Source organism: Crinia signifera, chromosome 3, assembly GCF_055691185.1.
Source record: "Crinia signifera chromosome 3, ASM5569118v1, whole genome shotgun sequence".
NCBI classification, from domain to species: domain Eukaryota; kingdom Metazoa; phylum Chordata; class Amphibia; order Anura; family Myobatrachidae; genus Crinia; species Crinia signifera.
Genome location: NC_139219.1, coordinates 275984027 through 275991526, shown reverse-complemented (window position 1 = coordinate 275991526; position 7500 = coordinate 275984027). Strand labels below are relative to the sequence as shown.

General features: G+C 40.1%; 9 non-coding genes across 9 annotated transcripts in view; 3 read left to right on the top strand and 6 right to left on the bottom strand.

Moving 5' to 3' along the window:
* The first annotated feature begins 142 nt into the window (after positions 1-142).
* Positions 143-215, top strand: TRNAF-GAA (transfer RNA phenylalanine (anticodon GAA)). Its single transcript has one exon. It is a non-coding gene; the product is annotated as a tRNA-Phe (tRNA).
* Positions 216-639: 424 nt separating this feature from the next.
* TRNAY-GUA (transfer RNA tyrosine (anticodon GUA)) lies at positions 640-729 on the bottom strand. The gene is given in 2 exon segments: positions 640-675; positions 693-729. It is a non-coding gene; the product is annotated as a tRNA-Tyr (tRNA).
* Positions 730-2822: 2093 nt separating this feature from the next.
* Positions 2823-2904, bottom strand: TRNAS-AGA (transfer RNA serine (anticodon AGA)). The gene has a single exon. It is a non-coding gene; the product is annotated as a tRNA-Ser (tRNA).
* A 155-nt stretch (positions 2905-3059) lies between these two features.
* On the top strand, positions 3060-3132 carry TRNAF-GAA (transfer RNA phenylalanine (anticodon GAA)). Its single transcript has one exon. It is a non-coding gene; the product is annotated as a tRNA-Phe (tRNA).
* Positions 3133-3556: 424 nt separating this feature from the next.
* On the bottom strand, positions 3557-3646 carry TRNAY-GUA (transfer RNA tyrosine (anticodon GUA)). Its single transcript is given in 2 exon segments — positions 3557-3592; positions 3610-3646. It is a non-coding gene; the product is annotated as a tRNA-Tyr (tRNA).
* An 853-nt stretch (positions 3647-4499) lies between these two features.
* On the bottom strand, positions 4500-4589 carry TRNAY-GUA (transfer RNA tyrosine (anticodon GUA)). The gene is given in 2 exon segments: positions 4500-4535; positions 4553-4589. It is a non-coding gene; the product is annotated as a tRNA-Tyr (tRNA).
* A 2093-nt stretch (positions 4590-6682) lies between these two features.
* On the bottom strand, positions 6683-6764 carry TRNAS-AGA (transfer RNA serine (anticodon AGA)). The gene has a single exon. It is a non-coding gene; the product is annotated as a tRNA-Ser (tRNA).
* Positions 6765-6919: 155 nt separating this feature from the next.
* TRNAF-GAA (transfer RNA phenylalanine (anticodon GAA)) lies at positions 6920-6992 on the top strand. The gene has a single exon. It is a non-coding gene; the product is annotated as a tRNA-Phe (tRNA).
* Positions 6993-7416: 424 nt separating this feature from the next.
* Positions 7417-7500, bottom strand: part of TRNAY-GUA (transfer RNA tyrosine (anticodon GUA)) — a 90-nt gene continuing 6 nt past the window's right edge. Inside the window, 2 exon segments of the tRNA in view lie at positions 7417-7452; positions 7470-7500. The exon segment at positions 7470-7500 is cut by the window's right edge and continues 6 nt beyond it. This is a non-coding gene — a tRNA (tRNA-Tyr).

The window sequence follows — 7500 nt, the reverse complement described above, 5'->3', positions numbered from 1 at the left end:
TCCTAGTTTCACAATAGATTGTCTATGGATTGAGATGCCTGCAGTCAGAAAGTGAGGATGTATTATATTGACCCAAATACACCCAAAACTTCATTCTCCTTACATTTTGCCCCGAAAAATGATTGCAAGACCAAGGGAGCTTGCCGAAATAGCTCAGTTGGGAGAGCGTTAGACTGAAGATCTAAAGGTCCCTGGTTCGATCCCGGGTTTCGGCATTGTGGAAGATAATATTTTTCGACATAAAATGCAATTTTGCAACAAAAAGCTTACGTTTTCAGGCTTCAAACTTTAAAATCATATTTACAAAAACATTTTTACAAAACTCACTTTGCCACAACCACTGCTTATGTCTCTCAGTAGCCAACTCCAGTCCTCGAGAGCTACCAACAGTTCCCATCTTCCAGACAACCTAGCTGCTGCACAGGTGCACTCATTACTCACTAACACATTTTAAAAGATCCACAGGTGGAGCTAATTACTTCACTTGTGATTCTGTGAGGTGAGCTGGAAAACATTAACTGTTGGTAGCTCTCGAGGACTGGAGTTGGCTACCCCAGACTTAGAGAATGCTTTATACTCTGTATATTTTGAGTTTGTAAATTGCCAAAAATTGCTATCTGAGCAAAAAATAAAAACAACTCCTTCGAGCCGGAATTGAACCAGCGACCTAAGGATTTCTACACCAATCATCTCTACAGTCCTCCGCTCTACCAGCTGAGCTATCGAAGGATGCTGTAGGTTCTCAAATATGTTATTATATGCTCTTTAATATAGCTTTAAATGTTTAGCTAAATGAGTGTTCTAGGAATAATGTGAATATTCTATTGTTTATAACCATTTGACAACCTTTGTTCAAAATTGGGCTTTGAAAATTAATTTCTAATTAATAATTTCTATTCAGTGTGGCTGCTGAAATTGACTGGTGTCAGTCTTAAGGAGGGGAAGAGAATGTGTGTAAGAAAAAGAGAAAACCAGCTGGCATCCCAAAGATTTTGATGCGCTAACAAACATGGATTTCTAGTCCATCGCCTTAACCAATCGGCCACGACTACTGCTTAAGCCTTGCTGTATTTTCACAATAGATTGTCTATGGATTGAGCTGCCTGCACTGAGAAATTAAAGATCTAAAGGTACCTGGTTCGATCCCGGGTTTCGGCATTGTGGAAGATAATATTTTTCGACATAAAATGCAATTTTGCAACAAAAAGCTTACGTTTTCAGGCTTCAAACTTTAAAATCATATTTACAAAAACATTTTTACAAAAATCACTTTGCCACAACCACTGCTTATGTCTCTCAGTAGCCAACTCCAGTCCTCGAGAGCTACCAACAGTTCCCATCTTCCAGACAACCTAGCTGCTGCACAGGTGCACTCATTACTCACTAACACATTTTAAAAGATCCACAGGTGGAGCTAATTACTTCACTTGTGATTCTGTGAGGTGAGCTGGAAAACATTAACTGTTGGTAGCTCTCGAGGACTGGAGTTGGCTACCCCAGACTTAGAGAATGCATTATACTCTGTATATTTTGAGTTTGTAAATTGCCAAAAATTGCTATCTGAGCAAAAAATAAAAAAAACTCCTTCGAGCCGGAATTGAACCAGCGACCTAAGGATTTCTACACCAATCATCTCTACAGTCCTCCGCTCTACCAGCTGACTAATTAATAATTTCTATTCAGTGTGGCTGCTGAAATTGACTGGTGTCAGTCTTAAGGAGGGATAGAGAATGTGTGTAAGAAAAAGAGAAAACAAGCTGGCATCCAAAAGATTTTGATGCGCTAACAAACATGGATTTCTAGTCCACCGCCTTAACCACTCGGCCACGACTACTGCTTAAGCCTTGCTGTATTTTCACAATAGGTTGTCTATGGATTGAGCTGCCTGCACTGAGAAATTGAAGATCTAAAGGTACCTGGTTCGATCCCGGGTTTCGGCATTGTGGAAGATAATATTTTTCGACATAAAATGCAATTTTGCAACAAAAAGCTTACGTTTTCAGGCTTCAAACTTTAAAATCATATTTACAAAAACATTTTTACAAAAATCACTTTGCCACAACCACTGCTTATGTCTCTCAGTAGCCAACTCCAGTCCTCGAGAGCTACCAACAGTTCCCATCTTCCAGACAACCTAGCTGCTGCACAGGTGCACTCATTACTCACTAACACATTTTAAAAGATCCACAGGTGGAGCTAATTACTTCACTTGTGATTCTGTGAGGTGAGCTGGAAAACATTAACTGTTGGTAGCTCTCGAGGACTGGAGTTGGCTACCCCAGACTTAGAGAATGCTTTATACTCTGTATATTTTGAGTTTGTAAATTGCCAAAAATTGCTATCTGAGCAAAAAATAAAAACAACTCCTTCGAGCCGGAATTGAACCAGCGACCTAAGGATTTCTACACCAATCATCTCTACAGTCCTCCGCTCTACCAGCTGACTAATTAATAATTTCTATTCAGTGTGGCTGCTGAAATTGACTGGTGTCAGTCTTAAGGATGGGAAGAGAATGTGTGTAAGAAAAAGAGAAAACAAGCTGGCATCCAAAAGATTTTGATGCGCTAACAAACATGGATTTCTAGTCCATCGCCTTAACCACTCGGCCACGACTACTGCTTAAGCCTTGCTGTATTTTCACAATAGATTGTCTATGGATTGAGCTGCCTGCACTGAGAAATTGAGGATGTATTGTATTGACCCAAACACACCCAAAACTTCATTCTCCTTTACATTTGATGCGCTAATGGCCTGAACTCGCTATGGGCATCACAGGTTTCAAGTTTTTAAAAACTTGCAGAAAAGAGAAAACTTAAGGCGTTCGTAGTCGGCAGGATTTGAACCTGCGCGCGGAGACCTCAATGGATTTCTAGTCCATCGCCTTAACCACTCGGCCACGACTACTGAATAAACCATGTCCTAGTTTCACAATAGATTGTCTATGGATTGAGATGCCTGCAGTCAGAAAGTGAGGATGTATTATATTGACCCAAATACACCCAAAACTTCATTCTCCTTACATTTTGCCCCGAAAAACGATTGCAAGACCAAGGGAGCTTGCCGAAATAGCTCAGTTGGGAGAGCATTAGACTGAAGATCTAAAGGTCCCTGGTTCGATCCCGGGTTTCGGCATTGTGGAAGATAATATTTTTCGACATAAAATGCAATTTTGCAACAAAAAGCTTACGTTTTCAGGCTTCAAACTTTAAAATCATATTTACAAAAACATTTTTACAAAAATCACTTTGCCACAACCACTGCTTATGTCTCTCAGTAGCCAACTCCAGTCCTCGAGAGCTACCAACAGTTCCCATCTTCCAGACAACCTAGCTGCTGCACAGGTGCACTCATTACTCACTAACACATTTTAAAAGATCCACAGGTGGAGCTAATTACTTCACTTGTGATTCTGTGAGGTGAGCTGGAAAACATTAACTGTTGGTAGCTCTCGAGGACTGGAGTTGGCTACCCCAGACTTAGAGAATGCTTTATACTCTGTATATTTTGAGTTTGTAAATTGCCAAAAATTGCTATCTGAGCAAAAAATAAAAAAAACTCCTTCGAGCCGGAATTGAACCAGCGACCTAAGGATTTCTACACCAATCATCTCTACAGTCCTCCGCTCTACCAGCTGAGCTATCGAAGGATGCTGTAGGTTCTCAAATATGTTATTATATGCTCTTTAATATAGCTTTAAATGTTTAGCTAAATGAGTGTTCTAGGAATAATGTGAATATTCTATTGTTTATAACCATTTGACAACCTTTGTTTAAAATTGGGCTTTGAAAATTAATTTCTAATTAATAATTTCTATTCAGTGTGGCTGCTGAAATTGACTGGTGTCAGTCTTAAGGAGGGGAAGAGAATGTGTGTAAGAAAAAGGGAAAACAAGCTGGCATCCCAAAGATTTTGATGCGCTAACAAACATGGATTTCTAGTCCATCGCCTTAACCAATCGGCCACGACTACTGCTTAAGCCTTGCTGTATTTTCACAATAGATTGTCTATGGATTGAGCTGCCTGCACTGAGAAATTGAAGATCTAAAGGTACCTGGTTCGATCCCGGGTTTCGGCATTGTGGAAGATAATATTTTTCGACATAAAATGCAATTTTGCAACAAAAAGCTTACGTTTTCAGGCTTCAAACTTTAAAATCATATTTACAAAAACATTTTTACAAAACTCACTTTGCCACAACCACTGCTTATGTCTCTCAGTAGCCAACTCCAGTCCTCGAGAGCTACCAACAGTTCCCATCTTCCAGACAACCTAGCTGCTGCACAGGTGCACTCATTACTCACTAACACATTTTAAAAGATCCACAGGTGGAGCTAATTACTTCACTTGTGATTCTGTGAGGTGAGCTGGAAAACATTAACTGTTGGTAGCTCTCGAGGACTGGAGTTGGCTACCCCAGACTTAGAGAATGCTTTATACTCTGTATATTTTGAGTTTGTAAATTGCCAAAAATTGCTATCTGAGCAAAAAATAAAAACAACTCCTTCGAGCCGGAATTGAACCAGCGACCTAAGGATTTCTACACCAATCATCTCTACAGTCCTCCGCTCTACCAGCTGAGCTATCGAAGGATGCTGTAGGTTCTCAAATATGTTATTATATGCTCTTTAATATAGCTTTAAATGTTTAGCTAAATGAGTGTTCTAGGAATAATGTGAATATTCTATTGTTTATAACCATTTGACAACCTTTGTTCAAAATTGGGCTTTGAAAATTAATTTCTAATTAATAATTTCTATTCAGTGTGGCTGCTGAAATTGACTGGTGTCAGTCTTAAGGAGGGGAAGAGAATGTGTGTAAGAAAAAGAGAAAACCAGCTGGCATCCCAAAGATTTTGATGCGCTAACAAACATGGATTTCTAGTCCATCGCCTTAACCAATCGGCCACGACTACTGCTTAAGCCTTGCTGTATTTTCACAATAGATTGTCTATGGATTGAGCTGCCTGCACTGAGAAATTAAAGATCTAAAGGTACCTGGTTCGATCCCGGGTTTCGGCATTGTGGAAGATAATATTTTTCGACATAAAATGCAATTTTGCAACAAAAAGCTTACGTTTTCAGGCTTCAAACTTTAAAATCATATTTACAAAAACATTTTTACAAAAATCACTTTGCCACAACCACTGCTTATGTCTCTCAGTAGCCAACTCCAGTCCTCGAGAGCTACCAACAGTTCCCATCTTCCAGACAACCTAGCTGCTGCACAGGTGCACTCATTACTCACTAACACATTTTAAAAGATCCACAGGTGGAGCTAATTACTTCACTTGTGATTCTGTGAGGTGAGCTGGAAAACATTAACTGTTGGTAGCTCTCGAGGACTGGAGTTGGCTACCCCAGACTTAGAGAATGCATTATACTCTGTATATTTTGAGTTTGTAAATTGCCAAAAATTGCTATCTGAGCAAAAAATAAAAAAAACTCCTTCGAGCCGGAATTGAACCAGCGACCTAAGGATTTCTACACCAATCATCTCTACAGTCCTCCGCTCTACCAGCTGACTAATTAATAATTTCTATTCAGTGTGGCTGCTGAAATTGACTGGTGTCAGTCTTAAGGAGGGATAGAGAATGTGTGTAAGAAAAAGAGAAAACAAGCTGGCATCCAAAAGATTTTGATGCGCTAACAAACATGGATTTCTAGTCCACCGCCTTAACCACTCGGCCACGACTACTGCTTAAGCCTTGCTGTATTTTCACAATAGGTTGTCTATGGATTGAGCTGCCTGCACTGAGAAATTGAAGATCTAAAGGTACCTGGTTCGATCCCGGGTTTCGGCATTGTGGAAGATAATATTTTTCGACATAAAATGCAATTTTGCAACAAAAAGCTTACGTTTTCAGGCTTCAAACTTTAAAATCATATTTACAAAAACATTTTTACAAAAATCACTTTGCCACAACCACTGCTTATGTCTCTCAGTAGCCAACTCCAGTCCTCGAGAGCTACCAACAGTTCCCATCTTCCAGACAACCTAGCTGCTGCACAGGTGCACTCATTACTCACTAACACATTTTAAAAGATCCACAGGTGGAGCTAATTACTTCACTTGTGATTCTGTGAGGTGAGCTGGAAAACATTAACTGTTGGTAGCTCTCGAGGACTGGAGTTGGCTACCCCAGACTTAGAGAATGCTTTATACTCTGTATATTTTGAGTTTGTAAATTGCCAAAAATTGCTATCTGAGCAAAAAATAAAAACAACTCCTTCGAGCCGGAATTGAACCAGCGACCTAAGGATTTCTACACCAATCATCTCTACAGTCCTCCGCTCTACCAGCTGACTAATTAATAATTTCTATTCAGTGTGGCTGCTGAAATTGACTGGTGTCAGTCTTAAGGAGGGGAAGAGAATGTGTGTAAGAAAAAGAGAAAACAAGCTGGCATCCAAAAGATTTTGATGCGCTAACAAACATGGATTTCTAGTCCATCGCCTTAACCACTCGGCCACGACTACTGCTTAAGCCTTGCTGTATTTTCACAATAGATTGTCTATGGATTGAGCTGCCTGCACTGAGAAATTGAGGATGTATTGTATTGACCCAAACACACCCAAAACTTCATTCTCCTTTACATTTGATGCGCTAATGGCCTGAACTCGCTATGGGCATCACAGGTTTCAAGTTTTTAAAAACTTGCAGAAAAGAGAAAACTTAAGGCGTTCGTAGTCGGCAGGATTTGAACCTGCGCGCGGAGACCTCAATGGATTTCTAGTCCATCGCCTTAACCACTCGGCCACGACTACTGAATAAACCATGTCCTAGTTTCACAATAGATTGTCTATGGATTGAGATGCCTGCAGTCAGAAAGTGAGGATGTATTATATTGACCCAAATACACCCAAAACTTCATTCTCCTTACATTTTGCCCCGAAAAACGATTGCAAGACCAAGGGAGCTTGCCGAAATAGCTCAGTTGGGAGAGCATTAGACTGAAGATCTAAAGGTCCCTGGTTCGATCCCGGGTTTCGGCATTGTGGAAGATAATATTTTTCGACATAAAATGCAATTTTGCAACAAAAAGCTTACGTTTTCAGGCTTCAAACTTTAAAATCATATTTACAAAAACATTTTTACAAAAATCACTTTGCCACAACCACTGCTTATGTCTCTCAGTAGCCAACTCCAGTCCTCGAGAGCTACCAACAGTTCCCATCTTCCAGACAACCTAGCTGCTGCACAGGTGCACTCATTACTCACTAACACATTTTAAAAGATCCACAGGTGGAGCTAATTACTTCACTTGTGATTCTGTGAGGTGAGCTGGAAAACATTAACTGTTGGTAGCTCTCGAGGACTGGAGTTGGCTACCCCAGACTTAGAGAATGCTTTATACTCTGTATATTTTGAGTTTGTAAATTGCCAAAAATTGCTATCTGAGCAAAAAATAAAAACAACTCCTTCGAGCCGGAATTGAACCAGCGACCTAAGGATTTCTACACCAATCATCTCTACAGTCCTCCGCTCTACCAGCTGAGCTAT